Below are 16,327 nucleotides of genomic sequence, written 5' to 3'. Positions count from 1 at the left end.
CATGCATTATCTCATTGCAAACCCACACACATCCTGGGAGGTTTGTGGCCTGGTTTTCCTATCATCATCCCACAGATGGACTCAGGGCCCACGGAGCCTCAGAGAATACTCCCTGGCCTGGGCCTGAGGCCAGTTAGTGAGGGGAAGCTGGGACCACCACCCAGGTATCCTGAGACACCCCCCCGGGGGGGGGGGGTCTGCGTGATGAGTGAATGGTGGTTTATTTATTTATATATTTTTTCCAAAGAGTGCTAAGATAGAGAGAGGAATCTTAAAAGAAATGGCTAAAAAGGACCTTCCGCCCTGCTTGATCTCCAGCTTCTACCATAAAAGCTGAAGTCAGGGTCTCCTTTGGTCTAGTCTTTGAGATAAGCCACAAGTCTCAGGAAACAAATAGTGAATACCACCATCAATTTCGTTAGAAAATTCTCCAGTTAAGCATTTGAATCTCAAAATGCTCTTCAAATCATAATAGCTAATCATTCACCCACCCACGTTCTTCCTTCAGTCAAGCAGCTCAGCGAGTGAACACAAGTGTGCCCTCAGCTCCCTGCATGGCTGGCGGGCGGCTGGTGGGTGGGGTAGACTCTCCGCTTACCCCGGGAAGAATGGATTTTGGAATGTCACAGGGTTTTCTTTTCTTTCTTTTTCCCCCCACCCCACCCCCCTTCGTCGCCGCCAATTCCTTTTTTCAGCTACAGGTCTAGGTTGGGTACATTCAAAGGGAACAGAGGAACGCAGCCTGCCCGGTTGAGGAAGGAGGGAAAATAAATTTCACTAGTATGGGCCGCTGCAAATAAATCCAGGACACTTTGTAGCTCGGGGGAAAGCACCACGTTGTCGTCCAGGCTCCCAAGCCACGGGGTCTTTGTTTTTGTGTCCTTTTATGAAGTGGCCCATGGGGACTGTAGGCTGTGTAGTGGGAGCTCCCACTTCCCAGATTTGGCCCCAAGGGCAGATGAGTCCGGTGGAGAGGAAAACCCTGAACTTCCAAAAGCATCCTCTGGCAAGCAAGGGAGTTTCAGGGTTGGCTTGGGGAAATGTAAAAGTGGGGGGGGGAGCAATGCGGGGTGTGATCAGAGAGAAAGGCCTTAAAAGAAGAAAGGGGAGCCCAAACTGGGAGCAAGAGAAAGGAGAGCAGAGGCGGGGTGGGAGGCGATGGGAGCAGACAGGACGCAACAAGGCGCGCGGGGCGCTGGGCTAGGGGCGGCGGGGGCGCCCGGGCGGGGCCGCGCGCGCGGGCGGGGAGGGCGGCCGTGACATCACGCTCGGGCCCCCTTCCCCTCACCGGGTGGGTGGGGCCTCGGCGCGCCGAGCGGGCGCGGGGTCAAGGAGGGGGAAGAGGAGGAGCAGGCATGAATATGTCTGAGTGAGGACCCGGGAGGGGCGGAGGAGGCGGAGGAGGCGGAGGAGGCGGAGGAGGCAGAGGGCGGGTAGAGGCGCGCGCGTGGCTCGGGGCGTCCGGGCTCCCCCCCCACCCCCAGCCCCAGCCCCCGACCCCGGCCTGCGCGCCGCCTCCTCGCCGCCGCAGCCGCCGCCCGCGTCGCAGCTGGGACCCGCTCCCGGCGCGGGCACCCGGCGGGCGGGGAAGCGCGGGCCCCGGCGCGGCCTGGAAGGAGCGAGAAAGCAAAAGTAAGACGAGCAGCACTCCAAGTTTTCCCAACTTCGCCCCCTGCGGCGGCAGGCGTCCTGCTGCTCGGCGCGTCCCCACCGCGCCGGCGAGTGGCAGAAAGAAAAGGGACGGGGCGGGGGCGGGGGCGGAGGCAGAGGGAGCGCGGGGGAGAGGGGAGAGTCCGGCAACTTCAGTTAAAACTTGGGGGAGGAGGAGCGCGGGGAGGAGGAGGAGGAGGAGGAGGAGGAAGCGGAGGAGAAGAGGAAAGGAGGGAGCGCGAGGGAGAGAAGCGAGAGCCGAGGGACAACTTTTCCACCCCGTGAGTAGCGCCGGAGGCGCGGGGTCGGGGCGGGGGGCTCCTCCACCCTGCGCGGGCGGCCCGGCCGGGATGGGACCTTCTTCCAGAAAGTCGATTGGATGTCAGGAGGGGAATGCGTTGGGGGCTCGCTTTCTTTCTCTTTCCCCTCCCTCCCGCGGGTGAACCAAATCAGAACTGTCACTCAGGGCCTGTGAGTCAGAAGGGATCGGATTACACGATCCCTGAAACCGATGCCTGAGCTGCACGAGCGGGAGGGAGCGGGCAGGGGCAGCGCCACCGGCACCGGCGCGCTCGCACACTCGCCCTCGCGCACACTCGCCGCCCGGACTCGCCCTCGCTGCTCGCCCGCCCTCCCCGCGCGCCCGGCGGCCGCCCGCGCCGCACCATGCCCGCGGTGGGCGCACCCCGCGCCCGGCCCGGCCGCTCGCCGTAGCCCGAGCCGCCCGCGGCCGCGCGGAGCCCGGAGCCGCCCGCCCGCGCCTCGGACGCGGGTCTATGGGAAGTTCGGGGACTTGACAGCCGTCGCCGCCGCAGGTACGTCCCGCCCGAAGTTCTTTGTTCCGCGGGCCGGGCACCCGGCAGCCCGCTCCTGCGGCCGCGCCCGCGCCTCGGGGTCGAGAGGGGGGTCCCAGACGCGGGGAGCGGGAGGAAATGAAAATGGCTGTCAAAAGGCGCCCAGATTTGGAGAGCAACCCGCGCGGCGTCGGAGCTAAGCTCTTGCATTCGCGTCCTCCTCCTCGGAGCTCCCTTGCCCAGAGACGGACCGGAGAATTTACCATCCCGGAGGGGGACGAAGTTTGCAGCAGCCGCGCCCCCGCTCCCCGCCCGGAGCCCCGGCGCCCTCCCTCGTCCGGCTGCGTCTCCCCCATCGGGTGGCGGGCGCAGGCGGCGGCGGGCGGCGAGGTGGGTTTGCGCGGGGAGCGCCGCTGCGTGGGCCGCCCGCAGCCCGCGCCGCCTCCGGGGGGCGGGGGTGTGGTGTGCGCGGATGCGGAGGGGCGCGCCGCTGTCGTCGGAGAGGAAAAGTGAAAGTTGTACCATCTGTGTATGATTTGGGATTCTTTTATTTCTCTTCCTTTCCAGGGACAGCGGAAAAAAAGAGAGAGAGAGAGAGAGGGAGAAAAGAAAAGAAATGAAAGCGCGTTAGAAGCTGCAGGGAGTGAGTGCGGGGGTGCGTAATCGTGGCCCGTGCAGTAGTCATTCAGGAGGCCGCATTTTCGCAGGCCAGAGCTGGGTATGAATCGCTCTGCAGGGAACAGTTACTTTCTGGAGTTGCAGAGGGAAAATGGGCGGGAGGAAGTCGAGAGGGAGTAAATATTTACCCCAAACTTGGAGAGTTTGTGAAGCGACTTTTAAGCAGATTGCCAGATGCCAGAGAGCACCAGCGCACACCCTGGCCTTTTATCCTTCCCTGAACTTTGTGCTCCTGTCCTTGATTGCACCTCCTTCAGGAGATGCCCTCCGGAGAGGGGCTGGACCCCGGCTTCCCTTGCTGACCCCGCTAGAGAGAGGATCAAGGAGGCATCTCCCTCCTGCCGCCCCCAACTTCTCATTCCCTGTTGTGCGGTGCCGAATGGATTCTGGCCTTGGGTACAGTATTTGTGGCCCTCTGCCAGTTTATATGTACATATATTTATGTAAAACATTTTCTCCCAGCTCTTTGCCAGCTGTTCCACATTTTCCAGCTGCCAGTTCAATTTGAAATGATGGACTGTCCGCATCTCCAAGTGAAAGAGCCCTTTAGCCGGAGGTATGGAGGGCCGGCCTCTGTGCAAAGACATGGGCAGTGCCATTATCTGGACGGGTATTATTAGTTCTAAAAAACACCTTCTGCTTTCCTTTTCCTCTCCTCCTTCCTCTCTCCCCAATTAGTCTTTCCAGAGCAGTCTGCTGGAAATTCACAATAACTAGGCTTTTCCCTCCAAATGTGATTTTGCCCAAAATTTGGATGAGGCCATTTTTTTCCCCCATCCTGAAATGTGTGTCTGGTGGAAATAAATTAACTTTTAAAAAGGGTTCCAGCTTGAGTGTGTTGGGCATGGCTGGTGGGGGCCTCTGCCATGGCCAGCTGAAATGATCTCATTTCGGTCTGTTTAAGGCAGAAACTGTTCATCGTTTCCATGTTACACTTTTTAGGTTGTTTGATGTCTTAGCATAGTATAGATTGAAATCGTCAAGAATTGGCCTAAAGTATTAATTCTGAGTATTTATGTAATTGTTCTGTAATTTGAATAGGTGCCTTATTGATTGATTCCTGTAATTATTTCATTTAGGTTTTAAATTAAAAATTAATAATAGTCTGACAGTTTCTTAATTACATGTGTCAAGATTATTTTGAAGGAAGAAAATGCTCTGTTTTAAAGTAGTGAAACAACCTCGAAATCTCTTCATTTTTCTAAAGCAGAACAGTATTACAGTCGAGGGGCAATATTAAAGCTGCGGTGCTTGGTCTTAACAATGTAAACTGTGTGAAGTAGCTAAAGAATTTGTTTACGTTAGGAAATATTGGTCTTAATAACGTGGTACACAGATGCTTTGGCCAGTTAGACTATAGTCAGACCTAAAGCAAACATGAAATAACATTTAAATTAGTTGTAATAGCATACTTACTGAGAGAAGAGAGTTTATTTTATACTAAAAGCTATTTAATTAGAAACTCCCTGCCTAAGGGGAGATCCTTTCAGGGTCTATAATTCTTAAAGTCAGCCTCGGGGAGCTTTGGTTTAAGATGCCTGGAGGAGTCCAATGTGAGTGGTGTCTAGTGAAATTTCACACATGCAGAAGCACTTTACAAGGTATAGATTGTGTTATTATTCATGGGCTAGCTGGTCCAACTCAGATACCTACCATTTCCCAGCACCTTTGACGTGTGTGTATTCCTTGATCGAGCCCTGATATAAACACACTTTCACCGTATGCCTCATTTACAAAGGACTACAGACAGAAATGAGAAAATTCAGTACTGATGAAAAATGGCTCTGTTGAGTTATTTCATTACTTATTTAATGAAAGACTCATTAATTTATCAACTTGATGCCCGAGCCTAAAAGTTGGACTTTCCTTTGTTTCTTGGCCCCTTTTCTTAATTACCTGCACGCTGGAAGGGTTTCAGACTTCCTCTGTGCTTAGCCTTTCTGAGGTCCCTCCCTGGATGTAAGGTATCCTGCTTACTGAGACCTCCCCCCCCACCTTTTTGAGGCTAGAGTTTGGAAGTGTAGGAAAGGAAACAATTTAATGATCATTGTTCCATGCACTCACTTATATGGAGACAGTAATGGACTAAGGAAAACCAGTCTTGAAGGAGAAGTGAATCACTGAGTCATGAAATCCTCAAGAAAACCTTAGCAGTGGAATGTTAATGCTTTTAGACTATAGTAGATTATCTTAAAAGTCAGACTTTTCTTCTTTATGCAATTGTTGTAAATCCCCAGCTAAAGAGTGCTTTGAAGGAGGTTTTAGTTTTGCTGGCTTTCATAGTCCATAGTCGGTCTGACTTGTTTTGGAAGATTCAAGAAATTTTCTGCCAACTTATATCATGAGAAGCAATTACAACGCTGAAATGACTAGAGAGGAAGTGTGTGTAAGTGTGTGTGTGTGTGTGTATGTGTGTAAATTTAATTTGTTAAGCAAAATATTCCACTCTCATGATGACTTCAGGTTGTCTTTTCATTAAAAGCTAGTAGAAGATGCTGCCCTTCACTTGATGTCATTTTCCGAGAGGAAAATTGATTTGTTCGAGTTTCAAAGCAAATAAAGGGAGACAGAATAAACAACAACAGGGCAGGGGTACTGCTGCAAACTTTTTCAAGTACTTTCAGTGTATTTTTCATCTTTACTTTTATGTGATGGGCCTGTGAAATAGAGCTGTAGACTGGCGAAGACTTTAAATGAAATTTCACACTTTGATGATTTTTTTTAAACTTTGATATATTGACAGCAAAAGGAGCTGCAAAGCTTTTATATAACTTGAGCAGTAACGCCAAGCAGCAGTCAAACGTCTCTATGCATTTGTGTTTAACTGCAGAAGAAAAACATGTCCATGGGCAGTAGAGGTTCTTATCAACCCCCTAATCCCAGATCCCAGCAAACCTTGAGGGCATGCCTCAGATCTTACTGAAATCACTGTAGACTCCCACAGTTTGCAGATTAAATATGCTATGTGTTCCTGGCTCCAACAACAGTTTTATGAGCTCACTAAGCTTCCTGTTTTAAGATCCTTTTCTTAAGTTTAAGCTGCTAAAGGCAATGCTGTCTGGAGTAAGTAGTGTTGTTAATTTAGAGACACTTCGGATATTTCGTTCTCTCTTTAAAAATTGCCAAAATTATTATTTGTAAATTGAAGGGCTCGTTAGGTGGGGAAGAGGGAAGAGAGCCCTTTTGAAAGAGATGGGATGTTAGATGCTTGCCTAAGTGCAAACTTCACGTGGTGTCTCAATTGTTCTGAAGCACTCTTCCTTCACCCAACCCCTTAAAATTAGACCTTTTCCACTTGTAATTCCAAATGTACTGTATTTCAGTGCCACACTTCTTAGTTACTCGTGACCACTTCTAAGTTTTTTTTTTTTTAATGTGAAAGTGTTTTTTGTTCCACGTGTGTATATTTCAACCCGACAAACGTCCCAGAAAATCTGTGGCTCTCTAAAGAAACTGAATGAACACGCCATTACATATAGTTAATAAGGTGGCACTGGAACATTCCAGCCCCCTCCTGAAAGGCAACATTGTGTGGAGCTCCACATCTGCATCTGTCGTATCTATGGTCGTGTCCTCCTATAGGGCACTTTTGCATTTTGCATAAGAGTCATAATTACCAAAGAAAATACTTACATCATCGTCCAACAACATGTCATCTAATTCCCCAGAGAACTCAGCCAATTTTGTGCTTAAAGGTTATTCAATGAATGAAATTGTGAAAGCCCATTTGTCAAAGTACTGCATGGTTTCTGTTAGTTTTCAAGCCCCAAATTCATTGTCTGCCCTGGCCCGGCCATTAGTCATCAGTGTATTAGCGTTGCCTTCAGGCCATGCTGCCCCGCACTTCTTCACACCATTATAGCTTTGAAAGTGTACTCTGTCGACTTGTAGAATTACTGCTCTGATTTCCGCTTGGCTGGGTTTGAGGTAAGTCCCCTCCCTACCTTCTAGCTGACTGTAATCCTTGCTTTCTTTTAAAGCTCCTTCACAGAGATTTAGGGGAGAACTTTCTTAAGGGCCCTGTTGGCATCATACTGTGGTTTTGTTGTGGCATGCACTGTACCTATAAATCGTACCTGAAGTAAATTGGATTGATTGCTGGCCTGAAACAGCTTTGGGGCTTTTCTTTTCTTTTCTTTTCTTTTTTTTTTTTTTTTTTCCTTTTTTTTTTTTTTTTTTTTTTTTTTTGATGGGAGGGGGTGACAGTGTGCCTGTATGTGAGAGAGAAAAAAAGGGAGGGAGGGAGAGACTGAGAAAGATGTATTGTTTTAAATAGAAGCATTTGATTGTATATATTTGAGTCATTTTCATGCCACAAAATTAAATAATGGGAGACAAATGTAACTTTGAAGCTCTAGCTGTTGACATACCTTCAGAATGCAGTGAGATCTCTTAGGTGCTTAGTTTCATTGGCATGTTTTAGCTTTAGCCACTTTGACTGGTTTTGAAGATTGCATAAAATACCTAACGATATTCCAGGACACCTACTGGTTTTTACAACAAGGGACAGCGTCTGCTCCCAACTTGGATGCAAGATAACTTTCCAAAAAAGCAGTCATGAAGGCATGCGACGGTTAAACCATCTTATTGATTTCATTTGGTGATATTTTTAAAAAGAGTAACTTCCATCTCAGGAGAGCTACCTGTGTGGAGAGAAAGCTCAGCTAGCCTCCTGAGAAGGAAGCAGTAATGAACTCCCATGAATGGAAACCTGAATGGAGTGGCCAGGAGTGTGGACCAGGTCGTGCACCTCAGAGCAGCATCTGCTGTTTGAACTGTGGGTGTTCAAATGAAATTCCATTCCCAGGCATCTCACTGGCAGAGTGCGCGGGGGAGTTTGCACTGACCGTTTTGTAGCTGATCGAGGGTGTGGGGGGCTGGTGTGAACGCTAACCTGAAGAATTCTGTCTGCAAATAAGCCAAGTTTATAGGCTCAGAGGACCAGGGCGTGGCTTGTACTGAATAAGATTTGATGAAACATCTGTACATTTTTGAAAATTTGCCTTTAAAACTGCATCTAGGATTCAGGAATCACAAGCTTAAAAGTCAGAAGGTTAAAGTATGCTGAACACATCACCAAAAAAATGCACCGAGTATCTCTGAGATATCTGTAGCTGATTTTGACACCCAACAGGTATTACCAGTCTAGGATTTGTGATGGTTTAAAAGTAAATTACTAATTCATGGGACATGAATAGCAGACATCCGTCCCCTGAAGCGTCATTGTAAAGACGCACGTGACTTTAGGAACCAAAAGTTAGGTCAGTTCCAGAAGAAAAATTTTTAAATTGAGGATTTTTTTTTTCTTGTGAAAATGTGTGAAAACTTTTTTTTAAAGATTTTATTTATTTATTTGACAGAGATCACAAGTAGGCAGAGAAGCAGGCAGAGAAGCAGGCAGAGAGAGATAGGAGGAAGCAGACTCTCCGCTGAGCAGAGAGCCAGATGCGGGGCTCGATCCCAGGACCCTGGGGTCACGACCTGAGCCGAAGGCAGAGGCTCTAACCCACTGAGCCACCCAGGCGCCCCGATGTGTGAAAACTTTTAATTCCCATAAACCTCTGTGAAGTGAGACAAGGAACACCTTTGGGCAGACGTGATGTTTTTGTGTGATATGTGGGTTTCAGAGAAATGCAGTTTTCATGAGCTTAGCTGGTCTGGGGACAGATAAGTGACTTCTAGATGTCACTTTCTGTCTGGGGACTGCCTGTCTCCAGCACCCCACAGCAAGTGGGGGGGGCCAGCTTGCTCCGCATTATTGCTCATTTGTTAATGGCACCTGCCATGCAGGGTGCTTCCTGCAGAGCCTAACCAGAGTACATTGGTTGGTGTTTCCCAGTTTTGCAAAACTCAGGAATGGTAACAGGTATTAAATCACGACCTTATACTCCCCTCGAATATTTCTCCCAGAGTCCTACTGGCAGCAGAGAGAGTCAGAGCAGCTGATGCTCTTTTGTTTTAAGTACAGATGGCAGAAAAGTAAAACGGGCGCACAGAACGCCATTTGCGATGCCACCCATAATAGCAGTGGTCACTTCATGTCCAAGAAGATTTTCAGCAGTTGAAGGTAAATATGTGGAGTTCGTAAAAGTTTAGATGTCATTGATTTACTTAAGCCAAATTCACTTCATCCATAGCCAGGCAGTGATTTCCCCTTAGAATAATTCCATTCCTTTTACAGTAATTCCATTTTGGGATGTCTATCATGAATACTGCTTATCTGAGATTAGGAGTCTCAGAAATGTAGGAAAGAAAGATTGAAAACAATAGGCAGCAGATTAGGGGAACCTTCTAGGCTACCAAAGACCACTTCTGGCAACGTGAACAGCTCTCTTATTTGCAGGCAAGGCTTTAGGCTTTTCTAATTAATGAAAAGTCAAATCATATGGAAAGGTAAAATAATCCTACATTCAAAAATACTATAATTAAAGATTCATGAAGGTTTCATTAAGAACTTATGAAGTGAGCTTCTTTTCTTGCAGAAAAGGAAAGCAGTGCAGACAGGGAAGGGTGAGGAGAGAAAAGAAAGCTGTTGGTGTGGGTCACAGGTTCTGCATATCTAATGGATTTGAAGTTCAGGAAGATAGTTGGAGCGCAAGGAAATTCCACCACATTACAAACCTGTAAGAGATTTTCTACAATGCGTGTTTACATGAAATCCACTGAAACATTTTAAATTCCCTCAATTTTGTTCTATGAAACTCAGACCATTTTGTACTTTCAGAATTGATCTGAAGTTAAAATCAGCATTAGTTTGTGCTTCTTGATTTTCCCTCCCTCTTTCTGAAGGATTTTCATTAATGCTACAGGGAGGTACAGCTATTTAATAGGAATTTTACCTTAACAGTTGCTCCAAGAGTAGCATCTTGAAGTAGCAGCTAATCTGCTAGTAATAAAATGTGAAAGCAATGTCACTACTCAGTGATACAGGCGAGACCCCTCAGAAATCCTTACACAGGCTGGCTCCTTCTGGCTTTTTAAAACACGAGCACATTAGGGAGATCATTCAGCTTATAAATATACAGGCAGGTGTAAGTAAATGTAATTTCTCTGGAGGAAAGCCTTATTCCACTTGAGCAATAGTTCCCTAAGCTGCACAGAATAATTTCTCACTTAAGTCCTAATCATGGTGCTGTTAAGAGCACTGCTCTGCCCAGTGGAATGCCTTCTCTCTGATCCCTCATTGGCAGGAGCTGTTTTAACCCATCAGAAACGCCTCAGGTTCCCACATCAAGCTTTTAACTTAGTTTTTTACATCTTTAAATGCATTAAGACGAAAATGAAAGAGAATTATTGCCCAGGTTCGGGCAACTTAAAAATAAACCAACTGAATTAGGGAGATAAGTTGTCTGCTGTTCACAAAGGATGTATTATCAGTTTATAACTACTGCTTCAGTTCTCCTTAGATGAGAAAGTCGTATACAGCTCAAACATTTTGCATGTTGGTTTTAGCCCTGGTGCTGTCTAAAAATTTTTTCTGTGTAAGTGGTGAAGAAATCCTACTTGTGTGGCTCCCAGGTTTCACTGCAGGGCCCTGCCATGGGAAAGGCTGATTTTTGCCCATGTTCCCAGAATTGTGATTTTTCATCCTCCCCATTGACTAAGTAAAGCCTCCTGGTGGAGGCTGAACTTTGGAACCCCACTGAGCGCCCCCCCTCCCTGCGAGACCAGGAGCTGTGTCTTCGCCCTGAACCATTCACAATGCCTGAATCAGCTTAGGGCAGCAGGAAGAGAAACAACACTTGGGGGCCAGGTTAGGTTAATGGACGGTGAGTTGGAAGTTTGGGGAGTGAAGCCCTCCAGTGTTCCCCAGTGTTTTAGTACAATGAGAAGCACAGGGTGTTTCATTGCAAAGTACCTGGAAAGTTGCACCTCCCTGGGTTCAGCTGGTGCAAACAGCTGTGAATGAAAGCAGGGCTCCCCACCTCCCCGGATTCAGCTGGTAGAACAGCTGTGCGAAGGGGAGAGCAGGGCCACCTCGGACAACTGTCTGCTGGAAATGCTGCCGGGCCAGCTGCAGACAAGAGCTTTCCAATGCCCGGGACCATTCCCAAGGAGCAGGGCAGCCAGGGCGATCAAAGTGATAAGCGACGCTTCTCCCTGCACAGAGGCCCTGGCCGGAGGCGACCGTTCAGCCCCGCCGTTCGCACTTCCGGGAATGCGGCTCGGAGCGGGGCTGCGGGTGCTCCCCGCGGCCCCCGCCACCCCCGCGGCTTCTGGGGGCCGGGGGCAGCGGGGCGGACGCGGGGGCGCGGCGCCGGGGAGGCGCAGAGCCCTCTCCCGGGCTGAGTGCGGCGGCCGACTGGGGAGCGGCCGGGGGTCCGGAGCGCCGCGAGCCCGCCGAAACCCCGCAGGCCCGCCGGGGGCGGCGCAGAGAAGTGGGACAGCGGTGAGGACTGGGAGCCCGGGACCGTCCGCGGTACCGCACGCAGGGCTGCGGGCGCGGAGGCGCAGGCCGAGCCCGGGAGCTCTCCCGAACTGACCACGGTCCACAGCCTGCCGAAGGATGACAGTAACCGGGACTTGTCTTTGCCGCGATCAAAGTTCCTGGGGGTTTGTTCTGTTTTTTTTGTTTGTTTGTTTGTTTTTGTTTTTTTGTTTGTTTGTTTGTTTTTTGTTTTCTTCACTGCAGCTCCAAAGACAGGGCCCCTGGAGGCTTTCTGTGCGAAAGCGCCGTTTCAAACGTAAGTCCCCACAGGCCTGGCCTGGTGGGGTCTGTTGCACGTGGAGCCGTGCACGAACTCCACCTTGACCTGGTCGGGGGCCCCAGCAAGCGTGCAGAGGCTTCCTGGTGTAGGAGGTTGATGCAGGTTCGGATTTATAACTCAGAGACAGAAGACCACCTGCAGGCAGGTTGCTGGTGGGTGAACGAGTAGGTTTGAGAATAAGATCTGGAATGAATTGTGCCCTGGGTTTAGGCCTCCGGGAAATGCCAAAGGTTCAGGGACAGCTGAAGGGGGAGAAGCCTTGACTGCTTTCAGGAAGGAATTTTTATCCCAATATTTATTTACTTAATGCACTGCGAGTTCCTTGGCGGTTTTGTTTTGTTCATATACTCCAGCCGCTGGGACTTCAGCCTCTCAGCTACAAATAGTTTTTTCCCCCCCCATAAGCATAAAAAGTGAAGGGGCATGCCAGCAAACCTCGCTGGTAATGTTGCAAGTGCTACAAGGGGCCTAGGAGCAGTGTGGAGCTCTGAGAGGAGGAAACGCGGAGGGGTGGGGGTGGGGTGGGCAAAGTCGCCTTTCATTCCCATCTAAAAACCAGTGGCATGTTTTCCTCAGAGGAAAATCTTTGAAGTGAAGCAGAACAGAAAAGTTTTCCTCGCAACTTATGTTCTAAACAAATTATATGTTCTTATTTTAAGAAATCCCAGGTTTTAAAACCTGGTTTCAGTTAGTTTCAAGATCCCACAACGAAGTTTTACTGGTCACTTCTGTATCTCAGGCCCTCAAATATCAAATCAGGACTGAGTTTCCAAACTGGGCTTAATGTTCTATGAAAAAAAAAAAAAAAACCACAATCAAACCTGCCAGTGCAGCTAGAAGTAGACCCTTTTCTGCTAACTCTTCATGCATAGTTTTGATGAGGTGTGAGAGCCTAGAATGTTAAAACTTTCCCCTTTGTAATGGACAGGCACAAAGTTGTGTTTTTATCAGTAAAATAAGCTGATAGAACTTAGAGGGATATACAGGAAGCAGATGTCTACCTTGGCAAGTTGCCATTTTTATAGTCCTGTTCCAAGCCTAAACCACACTTTTAAATAATTAGTTACTAACTAATGAGATCCAAAAATAAGTTGTCAAAATAGAAGAAGGGGGTAGATCTTGAGTGACCAAGGGCCCATTTAAAAAAAAATCCCTTTCAAACAGGGGGAGGGGGTAGGAATTAGTATTCTCTAAGACCATTAATTAGTGCAATTTCAGTCAGTGCCTGGGGCTTTACCTCTTCTCACGTGAGCCTCTCTCTCTGGTGATGAGTACTTGGAGGGTTTATTGCTTTGTTAAAAGGAAGTCCTTTGCTTGGGGGGAAAAACCAACAACTCCACAAAACCTAAGTTTGTCAAGGAACTTTGGTGACTTGTCACCTCACTAGTGTTAATTAGCTCCCTCTACTAAAAGAGAGACTTACTTCTTAGCCAGGAAGGAATCCCATCTCTTCATGATTTTTTCTTCTTTCTGGTCCATTGGCTTGTTTCCATGTGCAGTTTTAACTTAGCAAACTCCATCCAGATTCGACCAATAAAACTGTATGGTGGGTTTTGAGGGGAACAATTAGAGTAAATGCCTGTTTATCCAAAATGGGTGCGAATGGAGTGTTTTGGTGAAATATCCCTCTTAAAAACTAGGTAAAACTAGATTAAAAACTAGTTTTTGTGGAATATGTCAGTTTTTGAAGGAACACTGGATATAAAAGAAAAGATACGTAGTGCAGTCAATGGTGATCAAAATTGAAGACACTACAGAATTGTCCGGGTCACCAGGTCCTCTCAGGATCATGTGTTTACTTGGTACATATTCTTAGGGGTATGAGGTGCTAGGAAGATAAGACATGGCGCTTGTCTTCATGGAGCTTAGGATCTGGAGGGGAAGCTGAGCATGAAGCCATTCGGTAAAGATTCTGGAAGATGACTTCATTATTGTGATGGGCGCTGGGAAAGGCTCAGGGCAGGCTGTTGAAATTCAGTAGTCTGGGGGCGCCTGGGTGGCTCAGTGGGTTAAAGCCTCTGCCTTCTGCTGGGGTCATGATCTCAGGGTCCTGGGATCAAGCCCCACATCGGGCTCTCTGCTCAGCGGGGAGCCTGCTTCCTCCTCTCTCTCTCTCTCTGCCTGCTTCTCTGCCTACTTGTGATCTCTGTCAAATAAATAAATAAAATCTTTAAAAAAAAAAAAAGTTCAGTAGTCTGGGGTGCCATTCATCGTTTCTTTATCCGGTTGGAAAAGCTTCACAGGGTATCTGTTGCACTGGGTACATATCAGTGAGGAGAACTGTGTGGAAATGTTGTCCGCAAGCTTTGGTGAGCCAGGTGCTTACCGGTGCTGGCTAAAATAAAAGTTCCGGGCACTACCTCCAAGACATTGGGGACTGGTCCTGGGAATCTGAATGTCTTGCAAGCACTGTAGCAACACTGATCTGGGTGGCTCTTGTCCGACCTTGGGAATCAGTGCTCTGGATTGGGTTGGACTGTTCTCATGGCATACCATAAAGATGACCTTTCCATCAGTTTGGGGGGAGCTTTCCGAAAAATTAGAATCGTTCTGAGATCGTTAGAGCAAAAAGAGACTGTCCAAAGTCTCTCCTTTAAGGGTCCTCTGTCTGGGTTCATGGAAGAGCTTGGAGGGCCTGTGATCCTTTGGAAATCAAATGTACACTCTTTGGTGTGTGTTAAAGGGTGTTTTTCTGGGGGAGAGGATCCATGACTTTATTATTTATTTTTTTTTAAAGATTTTATTTATTTATTTATTTGACAGACAGAGATCACAAGTAGGCAGAGAAGCAGGCAGAGAGAGAGAGGAAGAAGCAGGGTCCCCGCTGAGCAGAGAGCCCAATGTGGGGCTCGATCCCAGGACCCTGGGATCAAGACCTGAGCTGAAAGCAGAGGCTTTAACCCACTGAGCCACCCAGGCATCCTGATCCATGACTTTAAACATACTCTTAAAGAGGACTGTACCCACCTTCCCCCAAGGTTAAGTCCCAAGTACCCGGGTGTGATTCTGGTCATGTGGCAGATGAGAAAACTGAGACGCAGGGTAACTCCAGGGGGCACCACTCAGGTACCAGTCTCTGCAGAGGCTAGGGCCTCTGGACCAGCGCCTGGCCTCAGCCCAGTGGAAAGCTCAGCAGCTCCTTTGCTCTGGGACTTTGTGAGCCCTCTTTGAGGGATGTTTCTGAATTTGGAGTGGATCTCACAATTGATATGCAAATTCAACTCAGTGCTGCTTTTTTTTCTTTTTTGTTCTAGAAAAGCTGTTCTTAAGTAACTTGTGTGTTTTACAATGAATGACAGTGGATAATCAAGGCAAAGAAATGGAAGTTAGCAGAAGAGGGAGTTCTCTAGCTCTTAGCAGCCTCTGGACCTTAAGCCTTCCCAGTTACTTGAATTCCAGACCAAAGGGAGAATGGCTCACACAATAAAGAAAGACTTGGCAATTCCCTTGCAATTAAATCCCTGAGTTAAGGATGACTAGAAAGATTTCATCTGGTATTTCAACCCTTTCAGTCGGTTAAGCAGTTTTTATTTATTTTATTTTATTTCACTTATCGTTGTTTGGATTGAATACGGTGGCGTCTGCTAATGCCCACCATGAGTGTTGCATTGTAGACAGCTTGAGGAAAACTTGTGCTGGAGAGGACTGTTTTCATCTTGCATTCTTGGTAGGTGCAGCTCATGACTGCAAAAAAAAAAAAAAAAAAAAAAAAAAAAAAAAAGAACCAGAGAGAGTGAAAATTGATGAATGATGAGTTAGGACAATTATCGCATGAATGAAGCAGCCAGTGAAAGAGGACCCACTCGCCCCACTTGTTTGTAGCTGGGTTTTCGTATTTCTTAAGTGGTCTCCCGTCTTGGCTCTTGGCAATCTTTTGACTTTTCCTGTGGCTTCCAGAGCACGTTGTTCTGTTGCCTTCATTGGTTTTCAAAATGTAGCATGAGTGAATTGAAACGTTCTCATGTGTTTAAGAAAGCCTGGAGAGTATGGTTCACCTCCGTGAATTACGATGGAGGGGCAGATTGCTGTTCAGGTAGCTCAGAAAAGGGGAGCATATAATATCACGGGCTTCTTGGCCCACATCACTCTCTGCTTCCAAACTTGGGAGTTGGGCTTGGGTTTGAGAAATGGCCATGCTCTTTGAAACTTCTAATTAATACTCAAAAACCTTCCCCTTTTTTGGAAAGTCGTCACCATGCCACTCCTTATAAATTTGGCCACCTGAAGAGACATTAGTAGATGTGGCATAAGAAAGCCATGCAACCCTTGGGTTTCACACTGTAAACACAGCTGAAAATTGAGATCTTTAGACTACTTAATAACAAATGTCCAGTAGGAATTTGGGGAGAGTCTCATGTTATGGATAGTTCCCTCCCTTCTCCTTTTGCACGTGTAGACAGAATTCGACTGGCTTGTTATTACAGCTTGGAGGTGTTTTTTGCAAGAAAACCTGTGGGCAAGGTTCTTGAACTTGCTAAAGCTCTAGGCTCCCCTTCC

General features: G+C 47.8%; 1 protein-coding gene across 1 annotated transcript in view; it reads left to right on the top strand.

The window, feature by feature from the left end:
- Window positions 1-1,862: 1,862 nt before the first annotated feature.
- LOC111157049 (GLI family zinc finger 3) overlaps window positions 1,863-16,327 on the top strand; it is a 277,575-nt gene continuing 263,110 nt past the window's right edge. The window contains exon 1 of the mRNA XM_022518260.1: window positions 1,863-1,931. The gene's annotated coding sequence lies outside the window, so the exon portion shown is untranslated. The remainder of the gene's footprint in view (window positions 1,932-16,327) is intronic.

The sequence above is a fragment of the Enhydra lutris genome, unplaced genomic scaffold (assembly GCF_002288905.1).
Source record: "Enhydra lutris kenyoni isolate GAN:26980312 unplaced genomic scaffold, ASM228890v2 scaffoldscaffold51, whole genome shotgun sequence".
In the NCBI taxonomy this organism is placed as follows: Eukaryota; Metazoa; Chordata; class Mammalia; order Carnivora; family Mustelidae; genus Enhydra; species Enhydra lutris.
Note: the sequence above shows the minus strand (reverse complement) of the source record. Positions and strands in the feature narration are given on the sequence as shown.